Consider the following 25943-nt stretch of genomic DNA (forward strand, 5'->3'; position numbering starts at 1 on the left):
AGACTAACACATTTGAAAGAATGAGAGTAAATTTAAGATAGGATCATTGCTAAGTGCTGTGTGATACAGTGTGGTTTATGGTGCTATTCAAGTTCAGAAAATGGTGAATTCTGCCTCCAGTTCCCACTCTCCTTCTCTCTGAACCTGACTGGCATATATATATAAATTTAAATCAAGACTTTGTTTTAAATGTAAACTTGGCCCCGGTTTCACAGTGTGATCAGCTGTTCTGTGCTGTGAATTTAGGCATTTGTGTCTCCTCGCACTTCTTTTGAACCCAGAAATATTGGTGAGCCCTAAATATGTTTACATGTGTTCACGCTCATGTCCACTGCCTTTTTGGTCCTATGAAGTCCTTGATAAGCACAGGTCCCAGTTATGAGCCCTTCATTATACATCTGATACGGCAAGACAGTGGCCAAGGCTGGATTTTTATCTGTGCCCTAGTTATCTGCCCTTTGGTTGAATTCAGTGCAGTGCAGTTCAGCTGCAGCTGGCTGAGTGTCTGGGAAGTGGCAGCCTGTGTGCAAGGCTGTGGAGGAGACAGCATGTTCATTTGAGTGCTGGGCCCCTTCCAAGCTCTGGGGATACAGTGGTAGTCAAGGCACACAAGGCTCCATGTTTTGCAGGAGCTTACATCTTAGTTCCACAAGCAAGCGGAAAAAGAAACCTTCAGCTAGTGATGAGCACAAAGCTGAAAACAAAACAGGGTATTGGATTAGAATGAACTGGGGTGGGGAGGGAAGTGGAGAGAATAGAGGTCAGGAGTTAGACAACTTAGACTGGTGGGTTGGTGGCGGTCCCTGTGAGAAGGCGGCTTCCGAACTGAGACCTGAATGTAGAGGAGGTGGCCAAACCTGTGAGCATCTTGGGAGGAGCCGGGCGGCTGAGGGAACACCTCTAACGCAGACTAAAAATCGGGGACTTCTTTCTCTTCAATTTTATTTATTTATTTATTTTATTGAAGTATAGTTGATTTACAGTGTGGTGTTACTTTCTGCTCTACAGCAAAGTGATTCAGTTATATGTATATATACATTCTTTTTCATATTCTTTTCCATTGTGGTTTATCACAGGATATTGACTATAGTTCCCTGTGCTGTACAGTAGGACCTTGTTGTTTATCCATTCTATATATAACAGTTCGCATCTGCTCACCCCATCCTCCCACTCCATCCCTCCCACACCACCCCTCCACCTTGGCAACTACAAGTCTGTTCTCTGTGAGTCTTTTTCATAGATAAGTTTATTTGTGTCATATTTTAGATTCCATGTATAAGTGATATCATATGGTATTTGTCTTTCTCTTTCTGACTTATTTCACTTAGTATGATACTCTCTAGGTCCATCCATGTTGCTGCAAATGGCATCATTTTGTTCCTTTTTATGGCTGAGTAGTATTCCATTGTATATATGCACCACATCTTCTTTATCCATTCATCTGTTGATGGACATTTAGGTTGTTCCCATGTCTTGTTTATTGTAAATAGTGCTTCAGTGAACATTGGGGTGCATGTGTCGTTTTGAGTTATAGTTTTGTCCAGGTATGTGCCCAGGAATGCGATTGCTGGGTCATATGGCAACTCTGTTTTTAGTTTTTTGAGGAACCTCCATACTGTTTTCCGTAGTGGCTGCATCAACTTACATTCCCACCAACAGTGTAAGGGGGTTCAAAATCGGGGACTTCTTGAAGGAGAATTTGTTAATACCCTTAACTTAGAATATCAGGGAAAGTTCTGATGTCATAATTGAAATCCTACACCTTCTCCTAGGTCAATTTTAAGCTGAAATGGTCTTAGGAAATCTATCCTGACCTGTGTCCTCTACCCCAGACAGGCAGGCCAGTGGGGACATTTTCCTAACCCTGGTTCATCGGTCTCTGTCACACACACCCCGGAACCTGGACAGGCTGGGGCACCTCAAGAGCTCCAGAGCAGTTTTCTTCCATTCTGAATGTTCACCTTGGGACAAGAATGATCCCAGGTGTGGTTTGTTTTCTTCAGACTCTCAGGGTCTTTCCATAGCCCCAAGCCATCATCAGGATTTCCTAAGGGCTGGGGTGTTCTGTGGGCACGTAACTAGGGTCAGGTCCTGTTCCTTTATGCTGGGGTATTAGGAAAGCTGTTGGAGCCCATATCTGGTCTATATCTATTTATATCTCTAGGAACTATTTTGGTTTGGTTTTGCTTTTTCCCTCTTATTCTTCCTTGAGAGGACTTATGTTGCTTTTAGTTTTCTCCCAGCAATCACTCTAGCAAAATCTGGAGGCTCTGGTGTTTGTCATTGGCCAGGCTACATAGCAGTTTGTAGAAAATGGCTGCAATTCTAGGAATTGCAGTCTTAATTTGTTAGCCAAATATTCCATGCATCAGCAGTGGCGGTAGCTGCCAGTTGATCTGAGTTTTATGTGGTGAGATTTTTGTTTTGTTTTGTTTTTTTCCCCTCAGATGAGAACTACTGTTTGCTAGAGCTGAGATCATCAAAACCATTTCAGTTAGGACTTTGTGTGAGAATGTAATTACACCTCCCAAAGATTCAGGCCTGGCCTAGGGAAGTGAGGGTAAAAAATAGAGTCAGTAGGAGAATGATTACTGGTACAAGGTAGCTTGAATGGCAGCTCCCTTGTTTTCAGTGATATTATAGAAATCAAATAAAATCCTGTTCCCTTTTATTTTATTTTAGCTAAGTATTCTTGTCCAAAATGAAAATCAGATGTTCTTCCTTTTCATTTTTTTCCAAAGCAAATGGTTACGAACACTTCCTTTATATAATTTACTGGAGGCTTTTTTTTTAATTCCTAAAAGAACATTTACATTACTTCTTTTATGCATGCAGTAACTTTTGATCAAAACATGACTCCACTCCCTTGTTTAATGTCGAGCATCTGGATTAAAGTCTTCTTTTAATCTTAAATACAGATTATGGCTGTCTTTCCCTTTAAGCAAACCGCCATAAAACCCTGGCCCCTTTCCAGATTTCTTCATTAAAGCTCTCTTTATTATAGTGTTTTGGGATGGCAGTCATTAAATGATTGTTATGCACAATGGCCACTTGATTATAATTATTTAACTGGCAATCAGTTATTGCAGCAATTTGGTGGTATAATTAAAAGGGAGCATGTTAGTACCTGCCAGCATCTCTATGATGTTCAGCTCTGGAGGGGAAGAAGCAGAACCTAAACATATGGACAGGAAGAATCAAGCACTCCTATGAATGGAAGGTTTTCTTTTATTCTTCCCCATTGTGGTTCTTGGCCTCTTTTGTTTCACAAGGCAGATGAACAGTGGTGTTAAAATAAGATGTGGATTAGAATTTTTGTGCTTCAAACTCCTGAGTCAGTAAATATACTCAGTAATGAATGTTTCCCCATGTGCTGAGAAATGCTAAATGTGCAGAAGTATATTAATATAATTCTGCTTTTTTTAACACAAGCATTTTTTCCCACTCTAAAGTTCCAGCATTTCTTTCTTGACATATACATTGACATGATATGCCGCTAACAAAAAGTTGGTATAAAAGTTAAGTGGCTTTCATTAACAGACAGCTGGGAAGCCATTAATCACTGAAGAACTTAGTAATGGGTGTGATTCCCAGATTAAGAAGGGCCCCTGCATTATTCAGAACTCTTTTAGTTGTAAGTGTCAAAGACCTAATCCTAACCAACCTTAACAAAGAGGAACTTTCCCGGCTTATGTAGCTGGAATGTTACTGGAACTGCTTATAGGATTAAAGGAAGAGCTGCAGGAACCAGGCCTCAGGGTTAGGAACTAGGATTCAGTCCCTCTGAGACTTTCTGTCCATTTCTCAGCTGAGCCTGCCTGTGCTTTGGCCTCGTTCTGAGGATGGGCTTCCAGCTTCCCTCTGTGTCAGGAACCATGGCCCTTAGTCGCCCCAGATTCCCACCTTCTTAGCTGAACAGCTCCAGTGGAGAGCAACACTGTGTCTTCCATCATTCATAAATCAGTCTCAGGGAAGGACTCTGATTGGTTCTGCGTGGGTCATACACCCACCCCCTGGACTAATTACTGTTGCCAAGGAAATGGCACCACGTGATGGGCCAAGCTTGGATCACATGTTACCCTGGGTGTAAGGTAGAGAAGATAAAGTCCTGTGGTTAACAGTCCTGTCAGAGACATTGATATGTTCCTATAGGTGGTACCCCAATGACTAAGAAAACCAACAATTATTTGAGAAAATGAAGGACTTCCGTAGTGGCACAGTGGTTAAGAATCCGCCTGCCAATGTAGGGGACACGGGTTTGAGCCCTGGTCCGGGAAGATCCCACATGCCACAGAGCAACTAAGCCCATGCGCCACAAATAGTGAGCCTGCACTCTAGAGCCCGCGAGCCACAACTACTCAGCACATGTGCCACAACTACTGAAGCCCGTGCTCCAAGAGCCTGTGCTCTGCAACAAGAGAAGCCACCGCAGTGAGAAGCCCGCGCACTACAACAAAGAGCAGCCCCCGCTCGCCACAACTAGAGCAAGCCCGCACGCAGCAACAAAGACCCAACGCAGCCAAAAATAAATACATATTTTTTAAAAAAGAAAATGAATTTGAAAATCTAAAGGATCCAAACTTAAACAGCATTCTCTACATGTTTCCCCAAAGTGTGGATCTCCATGTTTCTTTTAGAAATAGTCCACCTTTGTGAGACTGAGTTGAAAAAGTGTCTGACTGAGTTTCAGGTGATTGCCTAACCTTACTTGTAGTCATTCTTGTGCGCCAGAGACCCCTTAATAGTGTGATCTAAGGGCAGGGCGCTGAAGGGATGGGACAGGCACAAATAAAAGATGCTTGCTCTGGTGGCATGGCCACCACGGCTGCGTTATCATGAGCAACTCAGGATCCAGGGTTCCAGGGAGCACAGTTTTCAACTACCTTGAAGTATTCAACCATTTATTTACCACAGTTCTGGATAATAAAATTTTCCATTTCCCTCCTGGTTTAGCTCCATATTTGAATCTGTGAGTGCAAAGGCAAAACAGTCTGCAAAGGAGCAGACTTAAAGAGAAAAAAGTCTTTAAAGTAAAGGAAAACATTAATTGAAAATTCAAAAGAAAAGTGTCCCTCCTACCCTCCCCGCCCACCCTAACCTGATCTTATTTACGGGGAAAGTGTGAATCATCTTGTTTATTAAGCAAATAAGAAAGATGACTGACTGAAGTGGGCAAGCTCACAGCTGAATAAAAATAAATTCTCAATTTCCTATTTATCTTATTAATCAATGCACATTTTTTTTAACGTATTTATTTGTACAACTGCGATATTGAAGCTCAGGGTAAATTAAACCAGTAATAGGATACTACCTGAACTTGGAGGCGGGGAGGCAGCGTCTTTCAGTTGAATGAGTATGTGTGTATTTACACGCACACTTTTCAGTTTGTGGATATTGGATGCTGCTAGAGGAGTTTCTTGGGAATCTAATCTTCTCAATGGCAAGCTCCAGCATCGCCTTTGCCAGTAGTTTAGTTCATGTGGACTTGATGCCAATTGTCTTTTCACATATGTGAAATAACAGTTTGGCACATAGCAAACAAAACAGTGAAACATAGAGAAGACTGGTGCTTTTTAAGAGGTGAAATGGGCAGATTCAGAGCTAATTTTTTTATTTAGGTGAACCGAGTTTAAATTAAATTAAATGTTGCAAGAGATTACAGTATTTGTGTGACTCTCAAGAAGTCAAAGGCCGTGGCAATAAAGTATTTTCATTTTATAGAGTTTTTCTTGGAAAGGCCGCACACCGTATGACAGCAAAGTGCTTAAAACCCAGGGGCTGGTGCCAGCACAAAATCCAAACATCAGAAAGTCGCTTCCAAAGCCCAGATGTTTATTGGTCCCATCTCTGGAACAGAGCATCTCCGAACCAGTCCAAGTCCGCCAGCTCAGAATCACCTTCCCAGCCTAGGGTTTTGAGTATGAAGCATTGGGTAAGGCGTGTTCTCCAGGAAGCAAAGGAAAAGCTGTGGAAGAGCAATTGTCAGATGAGTCATAGACCACAGAGAGCACCACAGATCCTAATGGATAATTTTTTTTTCCAGTAAAATTTGTTTCTTTAATTATTCTTTAGCCAAAGAAAGTCAAGGGAGGCCAACCAGTGGCACAGTGGCCATTTGCTGTATGTGTGCCTGCCTGGTCCCTTGGTCAGTTTTTGAAAACCTAGCTAACCTCCCTCCAACAAATCGTCTACCTCCAGCCCTTTTCAGTTAGGGCCGTGTGCCTTTACCAGATTAGGAGATTCGGAAGTGAAGGGCCCATTTGTTCAGGCTTTCCATGCTTCTGCAGTGCCAGAGTCGGTAAGCAGCCTTGCAATCCGTGTTTCTTTGCTTCTCTAACTTCACCCGAAGGGGATTGGGGAGGCTTGACTCCTCGCTAGGCTGCTTCTGTACAGAAGACCTCTGAAAGCTCTGCTCACCAGGACTTGAAATCTAGGCTTCTCGGTGAATTTCCATCACAGGGTCATTGCCAAGTCACACAAGTCTGTCAAAGGAGGCTTGCCTAGGAGAGAACTGTGTCCCTGTCCACTAGGTGACAGTTCAACAACTAGCCCGGAGTGCCAGCTGGCCAGGTGTCTCTTCTCTCCCACCCCCACCATTAGCCGTCCCTGTCACCTGCTAGTGCATCTAAAGAGAGCAGGAGGTCTTGGTCACAATAGGTGATTAGAGTTGATGCCAGAAGTGTAAACAAGTTGTAAATTACTCTTAACGCTTCTTGGCTACGATGCTGTTAGTTTTTAGTTATGGAAAAATATATTCACTTTAATCTCTTTTATTTATATAATAGTTGGTCTTCTTGTACACCTGTAAATCTCACTCTTCTTCAACAAGCATTTCCTAAGCATGTGCTCTGGGCAAAGTGCTGTGGAAGCCACTACTTGAGAACAGATAACGGCAGTTTGCATTTAAAGGGGGCAGAGTGTCAGTTTGGGATGATGACAAAGTTCTGGAGATGGGTAGTGGTGATGGTTGCACAGCAGTGTCAGAGTATACTTACCACTGAACTGTGCACTTAAAAATGGTAGATTTTGTTATATATAGTTTACCATTATAAAAAAATTAGGGTTCTTGCATTTTTCCTTTAGTCAAGATTAATTATTTGCTATAAGTTTCTCATATATTCTATATCAAAATATGTGTGTGTGATTCACCACAAAAACCTAGAATTCCACATTTCTTGTATTTCACATAGCAAATTCTGAGGTCATGATTCCACTGACATCTCCTATTATCGGAATACTTTGTAAGATCGTAATTAACAAATAATTATGCTCTACAACAGAAGTAAAAACAGAGTCTCAACTAATGAACTGTGAACTAATGAACTGAACTCCCGAGTTAGGCCTCAGACTTCATGTCCATACCGCAGTGCCCAAACATGACTGGAGCTTCGTTGAGCCTGGAGAACAGATTCAGATCCTGTTCTGAGGCTTGCTAAAGTGGAGAAAACCCTGGCCTGCAGGCCCTGGTTCCTGCTTCTGCCTTCGGCCGGTAGTATGACAGGGTCGATCATCTCATCTTCGTGGACTGCCATGTCTTTATCCTCAAAATTGCAGTGAAGATGCCCACCTTGTAGGGTTGTCAGGCCAAACGTACAAACATTTGTGAGACTTTCGTGACAGTCCAAGGACCGTAACGCAATGGATGTCTGAGCCAGGCTCCAGAGAGCCCTTCGTCCTGCACATGTGGAACACGCAACCATCTCCTGAGATCCTTTCTCCCTCTCCTGGTACCAAGTCCCCTCTCTGCTCACTCTCTAGACTGTGCTCCCACTCTGCCTGCCTTTGAACTGGGCTGGGAAGTTCATGCTATGAATATGTTGATGCTGTGTGAGAGGGGAGACGGCCCACCCCTCAGCCCCCGGCCCGGCGCCAGCGACAGCTGTGGAAACACAGTGGTGCTCAGTGTCTGACGTCTGGGCCTCTTGCTCTCTTAGGACCCGAGGCCTCACCGTCTCGCTTCCCACCAGACCTACCACCTTTCCCTTGGATTAGAATCTCTTCCCCTTGATACCCTTTGATTTGACCTCTTTGTCCCTCAGTCTAAAGCCAGCAGTAAAGAAAGATACTGTTACCTCAGACCTGTCTTTGTGGCAGGTAGCTTGGCCCCAGTGGGCCCCTCGTCCCCAAGGTGTGAAAAGCTGTGTCTGGCGACTGTCACCCTTCCTTCCTTGTGGATCCACACTGCTCCTCCCAGCTCCACGGGACAGTCTGGTCTTGCATCAGGCCTCACCAAGAGCTACTATCCGGTTTGTTGGAAGATGACTTTGATTGGTGGTACAATTTACCAGCCTCCGAAGTTAACAATATCCTTTGCCATCTTGTGAACACCCTTCCATGAGTTAAAAGGGATAGCTAGTGCCGGGCTACTAAGCCAGTGCTCTCAATCCTTCTAATTTTTTTTAACTTTTTATTGAGGATTCTATAATTTATATACAATTAAATCTCAATTATGTATAAATCTTAGGTGTACACCTCAGTGAATTTTTATTAGCTATACACTTGTGTAAGTACCATCCAGGTTGAGATTCAGAATGTTTCTAGTTACTCCAGAGCTTCCCTTGAACCCTCTGCACTCAGTCCCCCAAGGATCACTAATCTATCACCTTAGTTTGGGTCCTCAACTTTTTTCCACCTATGCCCACCCGTAAGTCCTACTCACCTTCCTACTTAATATCATTTAAGAATTCAAGATTAATTATTGCCTATTGTGACCAAAAAGAAAGTAGTGATCATTTTAGAAATGCTTTTCCTGCCCTCTCGTCCCCCACATGTTCCAGTACACCCTCTGCCCCCCATCCAGCACCCGTCTTTCTCCTTTCTGGTCAGTCATGCTTAATCCCACAGTCTGGAAGAGAAGAGAAACAGGCCCCCGGGACCTTAGTCCTGTTTTCCTGGTGCTCAGACGTCACAGTAGAGTGTTTTCTAAGCTAAATAAGAGTATGGTTCTTAGAATCATCCAGTATCCACTGAGCTCCCAAAGTGCATAGATTCCTGCTTTCCATTTTCTGTCAGAGGAGGGTTTTTCTTTCCCCTGCTTACGTTTTGCGTTTTCTTGGGGATGGGAAATGCATTTGAAGACCGCTAGCGGCATTACACTCCCCTTTCAACATGTTGCTGTTGACCATCTTGAGGAATACGAGGGGAGGATTATTTTACAGGAGGCCCACAGAAGCCCCCATTTCGGCGTGTACCGCCACACTCAAATCCTTGTATTTAAAAGTGGAGCTTAGTCTGTTTATCCTACAGTAAAAATATCTACAAGAAGCTATTATTATATTGACACTGGAGCCAAACAGGAAATCAGAGGATTCACAGATGTTATCTGCTTTAATGCAATGGGTTTTCTACAGACTGACTTTGCAGCCAATCAGGATAGACTCTACAAGAGGATTGAAGGAACATGTTATTGACATGTTTATTCCTTGGGCTTTGCAGGCTACATCGTGTTCCCAGAGTTCTGAGGGCTAAAGAGACAGGGAGGTTTAGAGAGAGAAAGAGAAGATGAAACCAGCAAGAAAGAATCAAGATGGATTCCATCATTACCATAAAAATATATTATAATTATAATATTCTTTGATGTGGAGTCGAATTTGGTGTAATTCAACAGTTATATTTAATCATTTATTATATGCACAGTATTGCACAAAGCACAGTTCACAACCTAAAGGGAAGGTGATATGCCAAAAAGGTTCAGTCCTCAAAAACTGTCTTTTTCAGCATTTTTATCCATGATTTAGATTAGGACAAAATTGGTACATCTGCCACATTCAGGGGTGGTGCTAAGCCAGGAAAGAACACTAAAATCAGGACCTAAAGACATCATGACAGACCTGAGGCTGAACCTAGAAAGTTGAAGTACAACAGGCAGATGTGTAAGTCCTTAGATCTTTTTTAAAAAAAAAGTTTCCATGAGCATAGGATGTGGGAGATGCAATAAACAGAACCAGTGAAAAGAGGTTTTCAACGCTTGTGAGCACAGTACGAGAGAAGCAGTGTGAAGGGGCGTCACAGATCGCTTCTGCACCGTGAAGCTCCGTCTCCAGGAACCGAGTGGCCAGAACCCACATCTGGCGGGTTGACTTCAGATCACCACACCTACAGAAGCGAGGGACGTGGAGGACTGGCATCGGGAACCATGTTACCAGGAACATCCTCGGATAAAAGAATGAGCAGGGCTTCCCTGGTGGCGCAGTGGTTGAGAGTCCGCCTGCCGATGAAGGGGACGTGGGTTCATGCCCCGGTCCGGGAAGATCCCACATGCCGTGGAGCAGCTGGGCCCGTGAGCCATAGCCGCTGATCCTGCGCGTCCGGAGCCTGTGCTCCACAACAGTGAAAGGCCCGCGTACCACAAAAAAAAAAAAAAAAGAATGAGCAGTTAGGTGGAGGAAGAGGAAACCAGAGGGGTGCCCTGTCCCATCCGCAGATACCAGACGGCTGTCCCACCTGTGGGGCAAGTGCGACTTGTGCTCCAGGGCCGAGCAGGGAGTAGCGGGCACTCACAGAGAAGAGTCTCTAGTTCTGTTACCCGCCCTTGAATTTGTCGGGCAGAATGGAGGAGGTGGGCTCGTGGCCCTGCGGGTGTGGAGGACATCCCGCACGCCAGTCGTAGAGCTCCAGCAGCTGCTCATCAGAGGGACTGTGGGAGCAGTGTGTGCCCTCCGTGGAGGTGTGGAACAGATGCTCTGCAAGGCCTCGTCCACGCCTGCTATTCCACGGTAGCACGCAATCCAGGCTCTGGTACGCCGGCCCTGGGCTGGAAGGGGGCAGGGATTGTCATGGATCTTGACATGCGGACAGAATTAAGGAGCACAAGGTGATTGAAGGCTTGGAGGTAGACATGCATGGGGAGTGAGGTGAGGGGTGGGAGATGACGAGAGAGAAGTTCGGATTGAAAAGGTGGGGCGACAGAGAAGGCCCAGGCTGGAGATGCAGACGGGTTTGCTGCTGCAGGCCACTGTGCGCTGCTCAGGGTTTTTACTGGGGGTGAGGTAAGGTGCATAGTCCTGCGGGGAGACAGGCACTGAAGTCCTCGGACCCCCGTGCTCTCACATGGTCTCATGCAGGGAGACAGGTGGCAGAGACCCTGATTCCACAGCCTTGGTGATGTCACCTTCCTTCTGTGTTGGTCGACAGAGAGCAAGGTGCCCAGACCAAACCGCAGGCAAGTTCCTAAAGACTCTGGGAGAAAGGCGCCTTCTTAGGACACGAGGCTTCCTTTTCCACCTGCAGCCACATGGGGCGTCTGGGGTTTCTACTAACGCTAACTCTCTAAACTCTCTGCCGTCCTTCTAGCAGCCGCGGGCACCGAGTGTCAGTTTTGCCCTTGTTCGTAAGCATGGCTCTCGAGAACTCTTCCTTAGTTCAGGCCACCAGCACACTTTATCTAGTTTAGTTTTACTTCCCCCATTCACCCATCATTTCCCCTTAACTGAACGGGCAACAGCGAGATGCAAAGTGCATGTAGTGGGCATTGCACTGTAAGGAGCCAGGCTGCCTGTCAGTCTGACCTTGTGCGTGTGCATCGCACGTGTGCTTCCAGTGACTTGCACAAGGCGGCCCTGAGATGCGAGTCAGTCAGGGCCTCCTCCGCGTCTGGCGGTGGCTGTAGGAGCGGCTGAGTGATGGTGAGAGTGTTTTTACGAGAATGGAGAATAGCCCGTTCTGTGAGAGCAGAGGCCATTGGAAGGAGGATGTTATCGCTCTTCAACTAAAGAAACATTCACAGAGAAGGGTTTGGCGTTGGCAAGGCCAAGTTAAACAGGATACAGCATTCTCTCCGAGCGTTTCCCCCGCCGCGCCCCTCTCCTCACACTGTTGCTTGCGGGTCACTTCCTAATCCATGAATGGGTTCACTGACCTGGGAGCAGGGGCGGGAGGTAGAGAGTTTCCTTGCACAAACTCCTGTAGGGAAGTCATTTTGCAAGTTTCCCAAGGATGAGAGAATGTTTTCTCTTCCCCCTCCTCCTCCTCTGTAAAGCAACCACAGCCTCCCTACTGCAGCAAAGGCTGGCTGTGGCCGTGTTGACCGTGGTCTTCTCTGGGGGCTGCTGAGGCTGGAGCTTCGTGCCGCCACTAGACCAGTGCCTCTAGAAAGACATTTCAGGGCTATCAGAGAGACTGGAATATCCAGTGGCTATTGAAAAAGCCAGAGGCCGCTTCTGTGACTCATCACCAAGTCCTGACATTTAAGAATCCTATCACCGTAGGGGGTCCCAAATACCGTCTCATTTGACCTTATACGCAGTCTGAGTAAAGAATCAGGAGTGCTTTATGGGCAAATTCTCTAAGGCACAGTGCCATTCCTCCTGAAGCTAGAAAGGAAAAATAAAGTTACTCCTTGAATTAAACAAAACTCTGTAGGACTTTCCTCATGTCCTTTCTGACGCAGCCTTTATTTCTTGTGTTCATAATTATTTCAAGTTCTGAGTTTTTCTGCCCCCGCTGAGTTTCCACCGTCTTCACCCCGCCATACCTGGACATTCCTACCCTGTCTTAACGTAGGTTGTACAGATCATGTTTGTTCCCTCAAGATCCAAAGCAGGTCAGTGGCTTAATTTTTATTTTACATGTTGTCTGTGAGTTATCATCGTGGGGCAACTTTGGTACATGAGGCTGCAATTTGTTCCCCAGAAGTCTGCCAATATTCCTGTCTGTTGTATAGATTCACTGCTATTACAGTAATAATAGTTTACAGCAGCCCAGGTTATGGTATTTCAATAATATAGAGTCCTTTGTTGGTATAAATGCTTCATGCAAATCGAAATGAAATATTAAAACCACAATTTTGGCTCTCCTTATCAGTACACAAAGAAATTGAACCTCAGCCATCAGGTGGATCGGAGCCCTCTTTGGCAATTTAGTATTTCTTTGCATCTCAAATCATAGAGCCCTCATTTTAAGAATAAGAAGCCAGGGCCACGGCCCACTCTTTGTGGTCAAATGGAGATTCAACTCCAAGTCTCTATCCAGTATTTTTTTCTCTATTCCGTATTTAGTCCCTCATTTTACCTGCTTTCCTAGGAGGAAGGCTATGGTCTCCAAGCAGAATTTCTAAACAGTTGATTCCAGCGTGCCCCAGTTAGAGAGAATCCTTAAACAGCAATTTTCCAAGCACACAATCAAGGAATGCAATTCTTGCAGTCAAGAACTACAGTTTGGGGAACTCTGCAGTGTGGTCCCCTATGTCATGCTGCGTTGAAGGAAGGGACCACCACCTGCTCTGAATTATATCAGGCTTGGACTATGTAGGTGAATTGCTTTTTCAGGTGATAGAATTTCCTACCTTCTCATCCCTCCAGTCCATCTATTATCCCCACTAGGATTAATCTTCCTAAAACACTGGTTTTTACTGCATCATTCCTATGACCAAACTCCACCCCACCGTGTCCTCAGTTGCTCTTCCAAGGCCCCCGGCCAGACCAGTGTCTTCACTGTCACCAGAACAGGCCATATTCATTCCCAACCCTCTTTGGTCGTGTAAAGGCCCTTCTCTTGTCCGTGTTCAGCCCTTCCCACTTCTCAGCAGGCAGGCCAGTCCCACCTGTTAGACTCTGTCCTAAGCTGTGCTCCCTCCAGTCTAACTCCTGAAATGTCTGCTGTTTCAGGGAATGTGTAAGGCTAACTGTTCACATCCCGATTACATCACTGGCATGACTTCTGGTCTCTGAAACTCAGCTGTGAGCCACCAGAGTTCTCCAGCTCTGTCGGTTCACGGTGCTCTTGGAGTCTCAGGAGTTACTTCATGGAATCCCTAGGCCCAAAGAAAAACATAACAGTTCCATTCATTAAGTAGTTAGGACCAAACAACTTAGCAAGCAGCTATGTCCTAACAATTGAGTAACTACTCGAAAAAATACTGCACGTAAATTGAAAGATAATATCATTTTATTCTGAAATAAGCAGTTATTTACTAATAGGATGTTTGCTTCTGTTGGGCTCTGCACAGCTTCCCAAACCTTAGAATCAGATGGGACACTGCCAAACTCCTTTGCTGTTCTGTGTTGATTTTCACATAATACTTTTATAAAATGACTGCCAGAACCCTAATTTTGCAAAGATATGAGATCATCAGAATGATTGTAGCAAACACTAATGTGGAAGCTGTAAACTACTTTGATCTAGTAGTTTGTGTGGGGGGCCTGACAGATGTTGTATATCATGTTTCCAAAATCTTAAATACCTCATGGTGGAAATTCACTGCAGTGCCTGAAGGCACACAGTTTGGGGAGCACAGCTCTAGAGCACACATGTAATATCATCCTTCTCTTGTGTGTCCCCAAAGTGCGTTGGGTAATGCAGTCCTCATGGTGGTAGCCAGTTAATACAATCTTAATCCTTGAGTGCCTGATAGAGGCCACACATGCCACAACTTCAGCAATGTGCTGAGTTCTCTGGCATGGTAATAATTCAAGTTACATCCACCTGAACATCTTTTGAGGCTGCTGTGAAGGAAATTCCTAAGTGGAGGTTAGCTTAGATGCCTTTTAAATTCCCTGTCATCGCTAAGCTTCTTTAATTCACTGACAGTGACATGTCATATAGGACCAATATGAGCACAGTTGCATGACAGTGGTGAGGGTGAAATGTCCTATTACCCCATGCCAAAACTATAAAAATATTTGACTTTTAACATGAATTTCGTGTGGAGGAAAGAGGTAGAGACATAAAACTGCTGTGCCCCTTAATAAGGTAGATTAATTGAAAAACTTTCTTCTTTTCAGTTGTCACAGAAATTGACCATATAGTAGGACACTGAGAAAACGACAGTACATACCAAAAAAGTAGAAATAGCACAAAAACCGTATCTGATCGCTATGTAATATAACTGAAAAGTACAAATTTAAAAAATTTAAAACAAAACATCACTGGAAAATTTAAAAACTCCCCTTGGGTCAGTAAGGAAACCGAAATCAAAACTGTAGACTCTCTAGAAAATAATGTGAAAATTCTACACATAAATACTTTTTTGATACAGCTAATACAGCTTAGGAAAATTCATCAGCATAAGTTCTTATATGAATAACAAAAATGAATGAAAATTAAATAAGTTATGAAAAAAAAGAAATTATGCACTAAACTTACAAAGTTATAAAAAGAACAAGAAAATTAACCCAGGGATGGCACAAGAAAAATCTTTTAAAAGTGCCTGACACACAGTAAGCACTTAATAGATGTTAGTCTTTATTATTATTTCGTTATCAAAAATATTGAGGAGTCTCTATTTGAATGGTACAGGAAAATCTCCAGGATCGAGTTCTGATTTTAAAAAGCAAGTTTCATTTTTGAGACAGTTGGGACAGTTTGAATACAGACTCCATGTTAGGCGATATTATTGAATTAATGTTAATGTTCATAGGTGTGATCATGTTGTTGTGGGTGCACAGGAGGATGCCCTTATTCTTAGAGGTTATATCCTGATGCATTCAGAAGATGAGTGTCATGATACCTGCGGTACTGTATACTTTTCAGAGGTTCGGGGGGGAAAATAAACATATATTAAGAGAAAAATGTGGGAAAATATTAATCAGTATATTTGGGTAAATAGTATAGAGGTGATCATTCAAGTTTTCTCTAAGTTTGAAACTTTTCAAAAGTGAAAGAACAAATACTACAAAAAAACCAAGGTATAGAACATATATAGTATGCTTTAAAAATCACGTGTATGTATATGTGTGTGGTTGTGTGTTCACAGGCTTGTACATGCATGAACTGTCTCTAAAGGATATACTAGAAATTGAGAACAGTGGTTGCTGCTGGGGAGGGGAGCTGGTTGGCTGGGGAAAAGGACTGGAAGGAGACTTAGCTTTTGAACCTTGTACTATGTGGTTACATTTTCTGTCTTAAAAAAAAAAGCTAATAACACATTTAAAAGAAATATATAACTCCCTGTCCTGTGCTCAGTTTCACTGTTGTGCCATAAATGAAGTAAGAATGCCTGGGGGCTGGGGCTGCCGAAAACGACTTAGGAAATGCCCTCTCTCAAGGCAGATGGTTTCTCTTTGGAGTCAGGGCTCTGCTGCTCTGAGCAGCCTGTGTGCTTCCCGCCCCTACCCACAAGGAGCAGCCCCCTGGCCTTGGCCCTGTGGGGTTTTCATGAAGGCATTTTTACAGCTGGTGGAAGGTGGTGGGCACATGGGACGCTCCTTAGAAGAAAAAGGTGTGGGCTTCCTGTTTTCACTGTGACTCAGGCATGTGGGAGAGCATTTCTGTAGAATACTCTTAATACATAACTTGTTTACCCTGACACCAAGGAGACTCCCCAGTGTCAGAGTTAGAATTCAGGGCGAGAGGCACTGATCCTTGAGGTTCCGCTGTGGAGAGAACCACGTCTTTTGGATATGGCTTGTGCTGCCAGCGATTTCAGAGCTGGAAGGGACTATCCTAAGGGGTCCGAACCGGATGCTTTACAGATGAAGACACCTAGGTCAGGAGAGGTCCACAGACTTCGCTGAGTGACACAGCTAGTACCCACATGTCCCCTGAGCCATGCCCGGTGCTTCTGTGACACTGCAGCGCCTGAGAAGCCCTCAGGGAGTCTGGGCTCCGAGACCTCCTACAGGCCCTAGACAGGTTGACCCTGGACAGTTGGTGCTGCAGCTGATGTGCTTGTTTGCTTCCAGAAGAAAAGGGCGGAGTGAGGCGTACAGCTGAGGGGGTGGGGGAAGGGGGGGGCAGATGGGAGGCAAGGTTCATGAAAACCAAGTTTTGCCCATGTAAGGCCTGGCCAGGAACCCGATTCACCTCCTACCAGGAAAAGACTGATAAATTCGTGGGGGATTCTGTCCTTTGCCCTCAGTGCATTAAAACACCTAACGCTGGAGATTTTTACATAAAACACTTGAGAGCTTTTTCTTAACCACTGTCTTTGTTATGGAATACTTCAGACGTGCAAAAGGATTTAGGAAAGATCCTGAAAGCCTGCATACTACCGCTGAGCCCCAGAGTGAAGGGAGATACTGAGTGGAAGCCCCACCACCATGGCCCATCTGTGCTGGCTTCATACTCTGACAGCATGTGTGCTGTCTCCTTAGACAATGTATCACCTTGTTTTCCATAGTTTAAAACTTTATGTATCAATAGATGGTATCAGGTTGTACATATCGTTTCACGACTTAACTTTTTTTCATTCAAGAGTGTATTTTTTGAAATGTCTCCATGTTGCTGCATGTAGCTCCAGTTCAGCCACTTCTACCACATGTATACTAGTTTGAAAATCCATCTATTTTTCTGTTGAAAAACATCGAGTTTGTTTTCAAGCTTTGGATAAAAATAATGCCCCAACTAACATCCTTTGCACACAGCACCTGTTCTTGAGGGTTTGAGCCTTTTCTCACTATCACTGTATCCTTCATTGATCAACACCCCGAATGAATGGGTTAGGTCTCTTTCTAGTCCAGAAACTCATGATTCATAAAGGTGGGAGTTTATCTGAGAGGTGGCACGTTCATTTACCTCAGGGGTTTTAACTTAGAGAGTGGTACATTGAAGTCACCTGGGGGTTTGTTTTTGGTTTTTTTTCCTTGAAAATAAACTCAGGACTTTACCTCAGACCTAGAGAACTTGACTTTCTCGGGGGGAAGAAGAGGTCCTGTTGGAGAAGTTCCTAGTGACAGGGGCCGTGCATTGATTTACCACCCCAGCTGGACTCAGGCAGGCTATTCTCTGCACAGCTGAGGAGGTAAGTCACGTCCGTCCCTGACTACGTCTCAGTAGACTCTGGTCATAGCCCTCTAGAAAGTGGGCCCACCCCATGAGAGGAAGTGGCCTTTCAGCAGAGTAACCACTGTGAATGTGGACGCCACTGCGGTGCGGTCCTGGCCTGCCGGTTTTGCCGTTTGACTTCCATCTCTATCATCCCTTCCAGGCGCCTGGATTTATGGCAGGTTGGATGACGTTTGTATTTCTTCCTTTTGTGTTGGAAAAGGCTTAACCTCTTTGACCCCAAATACTAGGGCAGTCACTTTATCCCAGTATCATGCTGAATATAGGGGTTACAGCCTGCCTTCAGTGAGATTGTGTTTTGATGCTAAAGGCTGCACATATATACTTTTATAACTGTAACCCAAGAAATAATATAAAGACCACTAGACACATGTAAAGGAGAGATATAGAGTGTCAAAGACGGAATGATTCTGGTTTGGAGGATGGGGAAGACTTCACAGAAGAGGGGCCATAGTAGGATTTTAACAGAGCAGGTGAACATGAGAACAGCAGGTTCAAAGGCACAGATTTGCCTTTTTCAGGTAACTGGAGAATAGGGTGCATGTAGGGATGATGCAGAGAGATGAACTTGAAAGATAGGAAGGTAGGCGGGGGTAGGGACTGTTAGAAAAATGCCTTTGGCAGCCGGGAAAGGCACTAATTGCAAAGGAAGAGCTGGAAGCCTCATCAGAAGACAGGAAGAGGCACAGCAATAGAAAAAAGCAAAGGAAAGGATGAATTTGAAGGCAGCTACTGTCAGGGGTAAGCAAAATGCAGATTGACAGAGGGCAGCTTTGGTTACTTATTCCTTTTCTGTTTATACTCATTTTGTCAAACTGGGGTCAGATGAAAGGTAAATGGCAGCAATATTTGTATCAATACTCAAGGCTATGAAAATAAGGGAAAACAAAATGGAGTATGATATGGAAATAATTGCCAAGACATCTAAATAAGGACAAGAGTTTGAGGCATATGAAAGAAATGAGCGTCAGTTAAAAATATTAAACAGCCATCCCGTATGTCTTAACTTTTTGTGTGTTGATTTCTGCACGTGCTGAAGTCAGGAAACAAGAGAAGTCCTCCGCATTCCAACTCACGGAGCCAGCATTTAGTGTCCCTGCTGTGCCTGTTGACTGTGAGACCTTGTACAAGCCACTCGACCTTTCTACACTGCGGTCCCTTCCATCTTAAAACAGGGTTTGTCTGTTGCCCCAGGATCCCTTCCAGACCTAATGTCCTGCAGACTGCTCTGACAGCACTTTAGGCCTCTCCCATTGGGCATGTCTTTCTGGATAGTACTCACCTTTACTTCTCCAAAAGAGGAACTGCTTCCCGAATTCCTGTAAACTACTTCCATGAGTCATATGATTCACTTCTCAATCTGACCCACATTGGTTTAGGAGCAAGAAAGCTTCTAAAGGATTCATGAAACAGATGCTGGTATACTTGGCCTTATCTTTTGGCTAAGGAGCTAATATAAAAAGCTAGTGAACTCTGAAGAGGGATTATGCTTCAACTGGCATTTAACGATGAAAGTGGGACAGAAAGAACATAACAAGACACCCTTAGGTGTGCCTGCTGCAGAGTGCTACCCTGTCCTTGAAGACTACAGCTGTGTTATAGATGTGATGAGATCGCGGTTTCTCAGGCTGCCAGCTGACAGCTCAGTTTGGTTCCATCTCCATGTGTCAAGGTCTGACTCTCAATTATGAAGGCCCAGAAACCTGGTTTTTGCAGAGTACCCAGAGCTGACACATATGAACTTACTACAGAAAAACAGAACTGTGATAGTCTTTTCATCAGAATCCCTTGGTTGGCGCATTCTACGTGGAAAGACAAGTTATAATCAAGTAACTTGCTGATTATGGATCAGAGCAAGTTGGATGATGTTAAGTGCCAGTGTTCCCTCTCCACTGTAGAGATGTAATTGCCAGAGAAGGTAATACATCTTCAGAATCTCTAGACAGCAGAGCTCCTGGAGAAATGACTGTTTCTAGATCTGGAGTGATATCTTTCTATGCCAAAATACATAAATAAAACTCTCAAAACTAACAGGACATGTCTGTCCAAAGGACATAGACCCAGGGCAGTCAGGCAAGAAAAAGAAATAAAAGGTATCCGTATTGGAAAGGAAAAGTAAAACTATCTCTATTCATGATCTTATATTTACAGTAGCCTAAGGAATCCACAAAAGAAGTATTATAATTAATAAGTTCAGCAAAGTTGCAGAATACAGGGCAAATATACAAAAATCAATTCTCTTTCTATACACTTGCAATGAACAATCTAAAAATGAAATCTAAAAAGTAATTCCATATGCGATAGCATCAGAAGGAATGGAATTGTCATGAATAAATTTAACAAAAGTAGTATAAGATTTGTGTACTGAAAACTACAAAGCATTATTGAAAGAACTTAAGACATAAATAAATGGAAGACATCTCATGTTCATGGATTGGAATAATTACAATTATTAAGGTGGCAATACACCCTAAATTGATCTACAGATTCAACGCATTCCCTATTAAAATCCCAGCTGCCTTTTTTTTACATAAATTGACACCTGATTTTAAAAATCATATAGAAATGCAAGGATTCAGAGTGGCTAAAACAAAGTTGGAGGTCTCACACTTCCTCATTTCAAAACTTATTACCAAGCAATAGTAACCAACATAGTGTGGTACTACTGATAAACATGTAGATCAATGGATTAGAATTGAGAGTCCAGAAATAAACGCATACATTTGTGATCAACTGATTTTTGACAAAAGTGAAAGACAATTCAATGGATAAAGAATGGTCTTTTCGGGCTTCCCTGGTGGCGCAGTGGTTGAGAGTCCACCTGCCGATGCAGGGGACACGGGTTTGTGCCCCGGTCCAGGAAGATCCCACATGCCGCGGAGCGGCTGGGCCCGTGAGCCATGGCCACTGAGCCTGCACGTCCAGAGCCTGTGCTCCGCAACGGGAGAGGCCACAACAGTGAGAGGCCCACGTACCGCAAAAAAAAAAATAAAAAAGAATGGTCTTTTCAACAAATGATACTTGGACAATTGGATATCCCCGTGCAAAAGAATGAAAGTTGGACCCCTACTTCATACCATATACAAAAATTAATGTAAAATGGATCATAAACCTAATGTAAGAGCTAAAACTGTAAAACTCTTAGAAGAAAACGTAGGTGTAAATCTTCATGACCTTGTATTAGGCCATGATTTCTAGATATGACAGCAAAGTACAAGAAACAGAGGACAAAAATAAATAAATTGGACTTTTTCAAAATTAAAACCTTTGTTCTTTGAAGGACACTATCAAGAAAGTGAAAAGACAACCCACAGCGTGGGAAAAAATATTTGTAAATCATTTATTTGTCTGATAAGAGCCCAGGTCAATAATATATAAATCTTAGAACTTATCAACAACAACAAAAAATAAAAATAAGTAAGGATTTGAATATACTTTTTTCAAAGGAGATACACAAATGGCCAATAAGTACCTGAAAAGATACCCAGCATCATTAGTGGTTGGGGAAATGCAAATCAAAACTATAATGAGATACCACTTCACACCCACTAGGATGGCTAAAATAAAAGACAGACAGTAGCAATTGCTAGTGAGATGTACCGTAACTGGAACCCTCAGGCGTTACTTGTAGATTGTGAAATGGTGCAGCCACTCAGGAAAATATCAAAATTTTAAACACATGGCTTGTCAAAAAGTAAAAAAGGATTGTTGCTGAATCCATTTATTCAGCTTTTTATTGAGTCCCAACTATGTATCAGGTATTGTGCCAGTTATTTGGGGTACAGGCATTTCTCAAACCAGTGGGGGACAGAGAGTGGGAAGCAGTAAGTTGTGGTAAGTGCTACACTACAGATGTGGCCAGGGGAAGTAGAGAGAAGGTAGCCTTGAAGAAATCCCTTTAGTAAATCTCCCATCTTCACATCTGTCCCCTTGTCATATGTGTATACCCAAATGAGCAGAAGGAGTATGGGCTTTGTCAGTCATATAAACCTGAACCCCAGGCCTGACTGATGCTTAGGAGCTGTGTAATCTTGGGCAAGCCCCACACCTCTAAGGTTCTATCTACTCATCTGTAAAATGAAGTTAATAATGCCCCCCTCTCAGAGTTGTTTGGAGGTTCAGTAAAGAAAGCTATATTTATGAAAGATTTTGTCAGTACCTGGCAAGATGATACATGCTCATTAAATGGGACCTGCTACTATTACAACAGAAAAGATGCTTTTATAAATAGCACTTTTAAAAATTCATCTTCCCGTTGTTTGTTGCCAGAATATAGAAGTACGGTTAATTTTTGCATGTTGACTTAGTAGCCAGTGATCTTTGCCAAATTCACTTATATATTCCAATTATTTGTCCATTTTCGGGGATTTTCAGTGTATGCAGTTTGTCATCACTGAATAAAGACTAATTTACTACTTTTCCAGATTTTATACCTTTTAAGAAATAACTTTAGTGAGGTATAATTTGCATATAATAAAATTCATTTAAGTATACTGTTTGATGAATTTTGTGTCTTTAATTTCTTTCAACAACATTTTGTAGTTTTCAGTGTACAGATCTTTCACTTCCTTGATTAAATTTATTCCTAAGTGTTTTATTCTTTCTGATGATATTTTTCCCCCCTATGGAAATGCCTTTATTTATTTATTTATTTTCTTATACAGCAGGTTCTTATTAGTTATCCATTTTATACATATTAGTGTATATATGTCAATCCCAATCTCCCAGTTCATCCCACCACCAAAACCACCACCGTCCCGCCACAGCTTTTCCCCCTTGGTATCCATATGTTTGTTCTCTACATCTCCGTCTCAGTTTCTGCCCTGCAAACTGGTTCATCTGTACCATTTTTCTAGGTTCCACATATATGTGTTAATATATGATATTTTCTCTTCCTGACTTAACTTCACTCTATATGACAGTCCCTGGATTCATCCACATCTCTACAAATGACCCAATTTCGTTCCTTTTTCTGGCTGGTAATATTCCATTGTATATATGTACCACAACTTCTTTATCCATTTGTCTGTCTGTGGGCATTTAGATTGCTTCCATGACCTGGCTATTGTAAATAGTGCTGCAGTGAACATTGGGGTGCATGTGTCTTTTTGAATTACGGTTTTCTCTGGGCAGATGCCCAGGAGTGGGATTCCTGGGTCATATGGTAATTCTATTTTTAGTTTTTTAAGGAACCTCCATACTGTTCTCCATAGTGGTTATATCAATTTACATTCCCACCAACAGTGCAAGAGGGTTCCCTTTTGTCCACACCCTGTCCAGCATTTGTTGTTTGTAGATTTTCTGATGATGCCCATTCTAACTGGTGTGAGGTGATACCTCATTGTAGTTTTCATTTGCATTTCTCTGATAATTAGTGATATTGAGCAGCTTTTCATGTGCTTCTTGGCCATCTGTATGTCTTTTTTGGAGAAATGTCTATTTAGGTCTTCTGCCCATTTTTAGGTTGGGTTTTTTGTCTTTTTTTTTTTTTTTTTTTTGTGGTATGCAGGCCTCTCACTGTTGTGGCCTCTCCCGTTGTGGAGCACAGGCTCTGGACGCGCAGGCTCAGCGGCCATGGCTCACGGGCCCAGCCGCTCCGCGGCATGTGGGATCTTCCCGGACAGGGGCACGAACCCATGTCCCCTGCATCGGCAGGCGGACTCTCAACCACTGCGCCACCAGGGAAGCCCAGGGTTTTTTGTTTTTTTAATATTGAGCTGCATGAGCTGTTTATATATTTTGGAGATTAATCCTTTGTCCGTTGATTCGTTTGCAAATATTTTCTCCCATTCTGAGGGTTGTCTTTTCGTCTTGTTTATGGTTTCCTTTGCTGTGCAAAAGCTTTTAAGTTTCATTAGGTCCCATTTGTTTACTTTTGCTTTTATTTCCATTACTCTATGAGGTGGATCAAAAAAGATCTTGCTGTGATTTATGTCAAAGAGTGTTCCTCCTGTGTTTTCCTCTAAGAGTTTTATAGTGTCCAGTCTTACATTTAGGTCTCTAATCCCTTTTGAGTTTATTTTTGTGTATGGTGTTAGGGCGTGTTCTAATTTCATTCTTTTACATGTGGTTGTCCATTTTCCCAGCACCAGTTATTGAACACACTGTCTTTTCTCCATTGTATATCCTTGCCTCCTTTGTCATAGATTAGTTGACCATAGGTGTGTGGGTTTATCTCTGGGCTTTCTATCTTATTCCATTGATCTATGTCTCTCTTTTTGTGCCAGTACCATATTGTCTTGATTAATGTAGCTTTGTAGTATAGTCTGAAGTCAGGGAATCTGATTCCTCCCACTCCGTTTTTTTCCCTCAAGACTTATTGGGCTATTCGAGGTCTTTTGTGTCTCCATACAAATTTTAAGATTTTTTTGTTCTAGTTCTGTAAAAAATGCCATTGGTAATTTGATTGGGATTTCATTGAATCTGTAGATTGCTTTGGGTAGTATAGTCATTTCACAATATTGATTCTTCCAATCCAAGAACATGGTATGTATCTCTCCATCTGTTTGTATCATCTTTAATTTCTTTCATCAGTGTCTTATAGTTTTCTGCATACAGGTCTTCTGTCTCCCTAGGTAGGTTTATTCCTAGATATTTTATTCTTTTTGTTGCAATGGTAAATAGGAGTGTTTCCTTAATTTCTCTTTCACATTTTTCATCATTAGTGTATAGGAATGCAAGAGATTACTGTGCATTACTTTTGTATCCTGCAACTTTACCGAATTCATTGATTAGCTCTAATAGTTTTCAGGGGCATCTTTAGGATTCTCTATGTATAGTATCATGTCATCTGCAAACAGTGACAGTTTTACTTCTTTTCCAGTTTGTATTCCTTTTATTTTTCTTCTCTGATTGCCGTGCCTAGGACTTCCAAAACTATGTTGAATAATAGTGGTGAGAGTGGACATCCTTGTCTTGTTCCTGATCTTAGAGGATATGGTTTCAGTTTTTAACCGTTGAGAATGATGTTTGCTCTGGGTTTGTCGTATACGACCTTTATTATGTCGAGGTAGATCCCTCTATGCCCTCTTTCTGGAGAGTTTTTATCATAAATTGGTGTTGAATTTTGTCAAAAGCTTTTTCTGCATCTATTGAGATGATCATATGCTTTTTATTCTTCAGTTTGTTAATCAATGTGTATCACATTGATTGATTTGCATATATTGAAGAATCCTTGCATCCCTGGGATAAAGCCCACTTGATCATGGTGTATGATCCTTTTATTGTGTTGTTGGATTCTGTTTGCTAGTATTTTGTTGAGGATTTTTGCAGCTATATTCATCAGTGATATTGGTCTGTAATTTTCTTTTTTTGTAGTGTTTTTGTCTGGTTTTGGTATCAGGGTGATGGTGGCCTCATAGAATGAGTTTGGGAGTGTTCCTTCCTCTGCAATTTTTTGGAAGAGTTTGAGAAGGATGGGTGTTAGCTCTTCTCTAAATGATAGAATTGGCCTGTGAAGCCATCTGGTCCTGGACTTCTGTTTGTCGGTAGATTTTTTTTTTTTCTTCTGTACGCGGGCCTCTCACTGCTGTGGCCTCTCCCTTTGCGAAGCAGAGGCTCTGGACGTGCAGGCCCAGCGGCCATGGCTCACGGGCCCAGCCGCTCCGTGGCATGTGGGATCTTCCCAGACCGGGGCATGAACCCGTGTCCCCTGCGTCGGCAGGAGGACTCTCAACCACTGCGCCACCAGGGAAGCCCTGTTGGAAGATTTTTAATCACAGTTTCAATTTCATTACTTGTGATTGGTCTGTTCATATTTTCTATTTGTTCCTGGTTCAGTCTTGGAATGTTATACCTTTCTCAGCATTTGTCCATTTCTTCCAGGTTGTCCATTTTATTGGCATAGAGTTGCTTGTAGTAGTCTCTTAGGATGCTTTGTATTTCTTCAGTGTCTGTTGTAACTTCTCCTTTTTCATTTCTAATTTTATTGATTTGAGTCCTCTCCCTCTTTTTCTTGATGAGTCTGGCTAAATGTTTGTCAATTTTGTTTATCTTCTCAGAGAACCACTTTTAGTTTTATTGATCTTTGCTATTATTTTCTTTGTTTCTATTTCATTTATTTCTGCTCTGATCTTTATGATTTCTTTCCTTCTGCTAACTGTGGGTTTTGTTTGTTCTTCTTTCTCTAGTTCCTTTAGGTGTAAGGTTAGGTTATTTATTTGAGATTTTTCTTGTTTCTTGGGGTAGGTTTGTATTGCTATAAACTTCCCTCTTAGAACTGC

The 25943-nt window shown here is 42.8% G+C and overlaps 1 protein-coding gene across 5 annotated transcripts in view; it reads left to right on the forward strand.

The window, feature by feature from the left end:
- ATG7 (autophagy related 7) overlaps nt 1–25943 on the forward strand; it is a 243864-nt gene that overhangs the window by 154419 nt on the left and 63502 nt on the right. The gene's annotated exons all lie outside the window — the stretch shown is intronic.

Source organism: Delphinus delphis, chromosome 10 (assembly GCF_949987515.2).
Source record: "Delphinus delphis chromosome 10, mDelDel1.2, whole genome shotgun sequence".
NCBI classification, from domain to species: Eukaryota; Metazoa; Chordata; class Mammalia; order Artiodactyla; family Delphinidae; genus Delphinus; species Delphinus delphis.